Source organism: Fistularia commersonii, chromosome 33 (assembly GCF_037954325.1).
Source record: "Fistularia commersonii isolate RoL2024-O1a breed Wild chromosome 33, RoL_Fcom_v1.0, whole genome shotgun sequence".
NCBI classification, from domain to species: domain Eukaryota; kingdom Metazoa; phylum Chordata; class Actinopteri; order Syngnathiformes; family Fistulariidae; genus Fistularia; species Fistularia commersonii.
The window spans coordinates 9,342,939-9,349,881 of NC_141316.1; the positions used below are offsets into that span (position 1 = coordinate 9,342,939).

General features: G+C 54.1%; 1 protein-coding gene across 1 annotated transcript in view; it reads right to left on the reverse strand.

Moving 5' to 3' along the window:
• The window catches only part of ntn2 (netrin 2), a 39,789-nt gene extending 38,160 nt beyond the window's left edge, over positions 1-1,629 (reverse strand). Inside the window, exon 1 of the mRNA XM_086140624.1 lies at positions 1,527-1,629. The gene's annotated coding sequence lies outside the window, so the exon portion shown is untranslated. The remainder of the gene's footprint in view (positions 1-1,526) is intronic.
• Positions 1,630-6,943: the final 5,314 nt, after the last annotated feature.

Here is a 6,943-nt window from a genome sequence, read left to right on the forward strand (position 1 = left end):
AATACTTGCAAAGTTTGGTTGGTTGCATTTAACACAACGCGGACGCGCAAACGCACGCTGTTCGCGTTAATAATAAGCGGCTTCGCTCGCAACAGGGGGAGCGGATCGCAGAGGATGCCAGGGCTCATGACTCACCAAACTAAAGCCCTTCCCTTTCATGCCCTGATCTTCTCCTCCCTGCACACACTTCCACCCCGCAGGCCGAACCCCAAGGCTCTCCTCGGTTCGAGAAAACGCGCGGAAACGCAGATCGTCCCCCCTTCGCTGTCACCCCGATGTAGGATGGAAGAGGCGGCGGAGGGCTTGGAAGCGAAGCCGAGCGTATGGTTTATCGTCTCCACCCCCGTCTCGATCCCCTCCCATCGCAGGAGAAGAAAAATATATTGGATGTGTTGACTTTTCTTGCTCAGGTGGGTCCGGAGGAGGAGGAGGAGGAGGACGCAGGAGAACACGATCTTCTTATGTTCCTGCAGCCCTCCCCTCCTTCTCCACCTCCCAATCTGACCTTCTCAGGCCACCTCTTGGGTTCATAAATACCCCGTGCAAGCACACACACGCGCACACACACACACACACACAGCGGCGGATAGAATTTGCACACTGTTGCGCGGGATTAGCTCCCGCCGGGTCTTCGCCCGCGGCGGCTCGACGATCGATTCGGAAAAGCGACGGCCTGTGTGTTTATCACGGGTGTGTGTGTGTGTGTGTGTGTGTGTCGGGGTCGTTCCCATCCTCCCTGACCTCGCCCCCCCCCCCCCCCCCGGAGGCCGCATCCCCGGGCCGCTCCCAGGCACTTGTGGTTGAAAGTGAGAAGTAGGTCAAGTATCTGACACTGTTTCCTTGCAATGGGGGCATTCTAGGCGTCCACTGGAGCAGCCCAGATAAGGGATCTGTGCGGGACTCCTGCCTTCAGCTCCGGACTTGTAGCTGCTTGAGAGCGGCTGCAGGAGCCTGGAGGGTGGAGCTCGGCCACCATCGGCTTTTGTTTCCTGTCACACCTTTCGCTGCGCAGCGCAGAGCAGAGTTAGAGCAGGGCACAGAAGAGCGCACTCCCGGACGCGCAGACTAACAAGTTCCTGCAAGCAGAGGTCCGGTTCCTGCCTCCCCGCCCGCAGATGTTTCCCCCCGGCGTGCAAAAGCGGTGCAGGGAAAATATTAGACGTGACAAACGCGTTGGGAGTCTTCGGGAACCCCGAGAGGCTGCTTGCTTTGGCACCGGAGCCCCAACCGCTGGTCCAAGTCGCTATTAAAAGCTTGTACCCCGGGATTAACCCCCCCCACCCCCTCTCCCCCTCCTCCCGGGGGAAGTGGGGGCGGGTGTTGGACAGGTGTCACCCCCGCCGAACACCCACCCCCTCCACCGGTGCGCCCGCTTCCACCTCCCCGGGCTAGGACGCACTCCAGGCGGCCGCTGGCTCCGCGAAGAGCCGGTGGCAGGCACCGTGCAGCTCTCACTCCATCTCGGATCAAAATCCACCCCCCCTCACACACACACACACACACACACACAAGGATACAAAACTTACCGCGTCCCCGGCCAGGAGCCGCCACCCCCCGGGGGAAGATCCGGAGCGGCCCGGGGCCTCAGGTGCTCGGGGGAACGTCGTCTCCGGACGCAAATCCTCCCCCCCTGCGTTTTCCCTCACACTTCCCTCCGTTCCCCTCCTGCGTGCTCCTCGAGGAGCGGAAAGCCGTGCGTAATGGAGGCGGGAGCGGGTGTGCGCTCATCCGCGCCTGCAGAGCGACTGGAAGTCCTGCGCCGGTGCATCCATAGGTTGTAAAAGCCAGTCCGGGGGAAGGTTCACTCCCCGCGAAAATGAAACCCAGATTTTTCCAAACCATGTGTGCGAACAGAGGGAGGGAGGGAGGAAGAGGGAGAGGGAGAGGGAGGGAGAGAAAGAGAGAGAGAGAGAGAGTGTGTGTGTGTGTGTGTGTGTGTGTGTGTGTGTATCACTCCGTTGTGATAAAGGGTACCTCCGGTTTTACCTGCAAATCGGTGCTGCTGCAAAAAATAACCGTAATAACCAAATAACGCGCATCCAATTCACCAGTCACGCACTGGTCCCTGCCGGTGTGTGTGTGTGTGTGTGTGCATGTGCGTGTGTGAAGTCCCATATAGAGGTCGTTGCAACAACACACACACACACACACAACACTGAACCTGTTGGAAACGATCAATAAGATGTTGTAACTTATTACTCCGAGTAACGAGGCGTGGGGGGGATGACGCACGGATGCGCGGCGCATTTAATGCATCCTAAGAGAGAGCGTGTGCGTGTGCGCGTATGCGTGGGTAACACCCCCCCCCCCCTCGGAATCAGATCCAGGTAATCTCCTGTGCAGCCAAGTGTCTTTCTTTTTCCACTCGGGTTCGTGGATGTGGGGAAACCCGCACCTCCAGTGCGAGTTCGTGCGTGTGCGTGCGTGTGCGTGTGTGTGATCAATCCCCGAATCCAAAGGACTTCCGGCCGGCGTGTGGCCGCAGGTGCAGCGCCTCCTGACCCCGGCACCTCTTGGCTCCGCTAAGCTGATCAACATTCCCCAGTATTTACCGGCGTGTGCATGTGCGTGTGCATGTGCGTGTGTGCGCAGGCGCAGAAGCACCTGAGCACACCTGCAGCTGACACCGCAGGTTGACGCAGTCCGCCGTGAATCCCGGTAAGAAAACAACGATCAATATCACTTTTATCGATTGTTATCGGTTATTTCCTGCATGTTTTCGTGTTTGTCGGTAAACGTGAGTTTGGAAATGACCACTTCCGGGTCTGACGGTCATTTCCGGTGGATTTGAGGCCGGATCCCGCCGGCGGCCTTGAGGCTGGGGGCTTTGGAACACGAAAAAATGTGTGTTTTTAGAAATAAAAATAGACATTGAGTGGAAATATCTTTGCAGAAAAGGCCTTTCCCTTCTTACACAAACATGCAAATATTATTAGAAAGTCAATTCTGCTCTTGATTCGTCGGTGCGTAGTTGAGGCGTCTGTTTTCAGTGTATGTGCGCGCGCGCGCGCGCGCGTGTGTGTGTGCAGATTATCTCCTCACTTCCAAAGTGTCAGAGATTAGACCGCGTAAAAGTCGGAGTGAAAGAAAGCGGCCTGCCTGTCAGACGGGAGAGCCGCTGCACTTGGATCACTGCTGATGTTTGTCTGAGGAAAAACAAGCCCCAGCCGTGTGTGCGCGCGCGTGTGTGTGTGTGTGTGTGTGTGTGTGTTTGCTCAAAGGCCCCTGGGTTCCCTGCGGCGGACACCCTGGAGAAAATGTCAGCCTCCGGCTTTTTCCTCGCTTCATTTTTTGGCACCCCTGCTGCTGCTGCTGCTGCTGCTGCTGCTGCTGCTGGGCGCAAAGGGAGATGCTTACCTTCCTCGGAGAGGTGGAGGAGGAAAAAAGGGAGGAAGAAGAGGTGGAGGAGAAGGAGAAGGTGGAGGAGAAGGGGGTCCATTGTCTGGTTTTCAGCAGGAAATGACTCCCTCTAGTGTCTGAAGGGCAAAAACACCTCCCGGAGACTTGACTTTGCCCCTCAGGATTGTCGTCAGGACAGAAAAATGATTGATTTCCCCATTTCTGGTTGAGGTGTGTGTGTGTGTGTGTTTCTCCCGAGAGTGTGTGTGGGTTCAATTCCCGGCTTGCACGCCAAAATGTCCTTGGGTAAGACACTGAACCCACCATGAGCTGCTGTGTGTGGCGCTTAGCACGCCACTAACAGTGTGTGTGTGTGTGTGTTTCAACCTGCAGAGCACCTTCACACATTTCAGTGCACACACACATATACTGGTGGCACACATGGCGCTGACCGGGCCACCTGGAAACCTTCTGGATTTTTCAAATGTGTTTCTGAACTCCATCCGTGTGATTTTTTTTTTTCACATTTCTCGCTGGACGTTTTCACAGCATCCAGCTTTTTAACTCTGGAGCTTCTAATTCTCTATAATCTGTGTCATTCTGTGCTATTTTTCCAATTTGCAAACATCAAATCAGAATCAGAAAAACTTTATTAGTCCCCGCGGGACAATCGGGGAGCATGTGGGGTAGCGGCGTCAAAGTTGTATGCGTAAAGTTAAAAAATAAATACATAAATAAATAAAATAGAAAAGAAGAAAAAAGAGATGTATATATATAAATAAATGACTTTACTTCGGGAACGTGTCTCACCGTGTCTGAATGCGAGCTGTCTAATGAGCCGCGGGTTCATTTCATATTTTTTTTTTTTTTTGTCCCTGCGCCGTCATCCTCCTAATGGCCGTCACCAATTACCCACTTTCTTTATTTATTTCAAATACTAATTAGCTTGGATGGCTGCCGTACGGCTCCACGGGCCCCTGCTGATGCCCTTCACTTCCCCGCCGCGGCGGAGAAGTGGGCCAAAAGCGAGAACCCACCCCTCCGGCTCGCTGATAATTAGCTGCTGCCGGGGAGAAAACCACCCCTCGCCCCCCCCCCTCGGGGGTCGGCGGGAGGTTGATTGGGCGGGGTTACGGGAGGAAGGTGAAAACGACGGTGTGTGTGTGTGTGTGTGTGTGTGTGTGTGTGTGTGGAGGTCAAGTTGCAGAGAGACAAAGACGGAGAGGGGCTCGTCAAACAACACCAGGGGGTTTCGTGTGAAAGTAAACACGGCGAGCGCCTCTCGGCGAACCCCGTGTTTATAAGGGTGTGTGTGTGTGTGTGTGTGTGTGTGTGCGCCGTCACCCCACTCCTTCGCCGGCTCGTCTTGGAGGTTATTGTATACATCCTCTCACACACCCTCTCACTCAGGGCTCAGCTGCCACGGAGCTTCAAAGACCCCGGGCCCGACTGGGAACGGAAGAGATATTAATGGCTGTAATACCAGCGTGTCCTCATGGTGTGTGTGTGTGTGTGTGTGTGTGTGTGCCTGGCGGTGAGGCTATATTTCTCTGTCACGCCGCCACTTCCAGCGCTCGAGGTGTGTGGTATCAACACGTCAGCATGGAGGAGCGGGAGCTATCAATAAGTCCACCGTCGGTATTATTGTCCCATCAGTCACGGGGACGTGTCGCCGCCGAAGGTGGTCCCGCCGATGACTCGGCCGCCGAAGCGCTTTAAACGACGAATCCGCGGTAATCCGATCTCGGGGTCGGGCGCTACGTTCGACGGTCAGCCCCGTCGAATGTAGCGCCGAATTAGCTTTCCCGCTTGTGATCAACCCGCCGAGGGAAAAGCCGGCGTGTGTTTTCTCCGAACGTGTACGCCCGTCCGCGCGTTCAGGTACGTCTCTGGTGGTGTTTAGACCCTTCATTTGTGAGGAATCCGGCATCATTATCCCAAAGCGTTGCCAGCTGGAAGCGCTTGGGAGTTCCCATTTGAACTCGATGTGTGTTCTGAAGATGGAGAGCGAGAGCGAGCCGGGCTCTGATGAAACTTCTGGTTCTCATTCGGGCTCCGATATTCATGAGCGACGGGATCTGGCTCTGTCTTAGCGATTAGCTAATAAATTGCGCGGCCGCGACGTTGCCACCCAGAGCTCCGGAGCCGCTCCTCGGATCAGTCGATGAAGCCCGGGTACAAACGAACCCGCGGTCGGATGAATCTGCTATCTATTAGAGGAACGCTCGGGTCTGGAATGGGTCCTTTAAAATAACTAACTTTGACGAGGTTTCTGTGTTCGCGGGTTTTATTTGCGGCCTACCGGGGCAAGTGCATCCCAAGCTAGCCCGCATTACTAGCTAGCCCACCGTCGCTTTGCTTCCCCGAGTCTCAACCCGCCTCCCATCTCCTCCCCCTTTTCCTGTAATAATCCCAATTATTCCCACCAACCACCAATTTGTCTGTGTTTGAGTCCAGAATGTGAAACGACCACATCGGAACGATCTGGAACCTCGCCGGCCCGCGCAGACTCAACATCCTGCCAGTGTCGCCGATCGGCAACCAGATTCGTCTCGTAACAACATAAACAGTGCGCGTAAACGGACGCGTGTCGCTTCCCTCTTCGGGCGCGGAAGGACGCCGTAGATTAGCAAGATGCTAACCGGGCGGTGACCCGGAGGTGTCGGCGTTTTGCTCGAAGGCGAGGTTCCTCTTTGGGAGTGAAGAGGACGGAAAGGACCAGGAGGACGGGGAGGACCAGGAGTCCACGCTAGATGTTCTGGAGATACAGCCAGACGACAAGATTTGGACACGGACGGCCGAGGGATGGTAGAAGTTGGCTAAAACCGGAGAGCAGGTTCATGGATGGAGGGGAAGAGGACGGGAAGTTAGATGGAGGCAGATGATTGGGTGCAAGTAGGATTTAAGTAAAAGCCTACAGGGAATGTCTCATGTACAACCGCCCCTCTTCACCCATGTTCACCTGGAGGACGCCTTCACTGCTTCTTCTACTGGATCTGCCAGATGTGGTGGAATCTCCTGAGTTGTTTTTGCCTTTTTTAACATTTATCTGTGAAATACGTCTCCGGATTCTGTTCATGCTCGGGCAGCATAACGGCACAATGTTAGCGTGCAAGAGGTTAGCGAGAGGTCCCTTGTTTGACGTGCCGATAAGAGAGTTAATGGAAATATGGCTACCATCATTTCTTGGCTATAAGCCGCTACTTTTTCCACACGCTCTGAACACTACGGCCTAAACAACAACACGGCTGATTTATGGATTATTTTGGAGCTTCACAACAAGCCGCCAAAACTTGTAGCTTCGTCACAGTTGTTTCTCTCTAGCCGGTGCAGCTTATATTCAGGTGCGCCCAATAGTCCGGAAATTACGGCAGGATTATTTACTCTCTATTTACTGTCCAGCGGTCGCTTAAGATACGAATTAGATTCGTTCCAGAAGAGGCTTCCATGTAGAATTTTTTTTTTTCGGATTTTAAATGAATTTTTTTCCATTCAAAATGACAAAACAAATGAATTCGTTCCAACCCCTCCCCAAAACTCACGAGATAAGAACAAGAATAAGAACAACTTATTTATCCTGAGGGAAATTGTTGTGCCAGAGTTT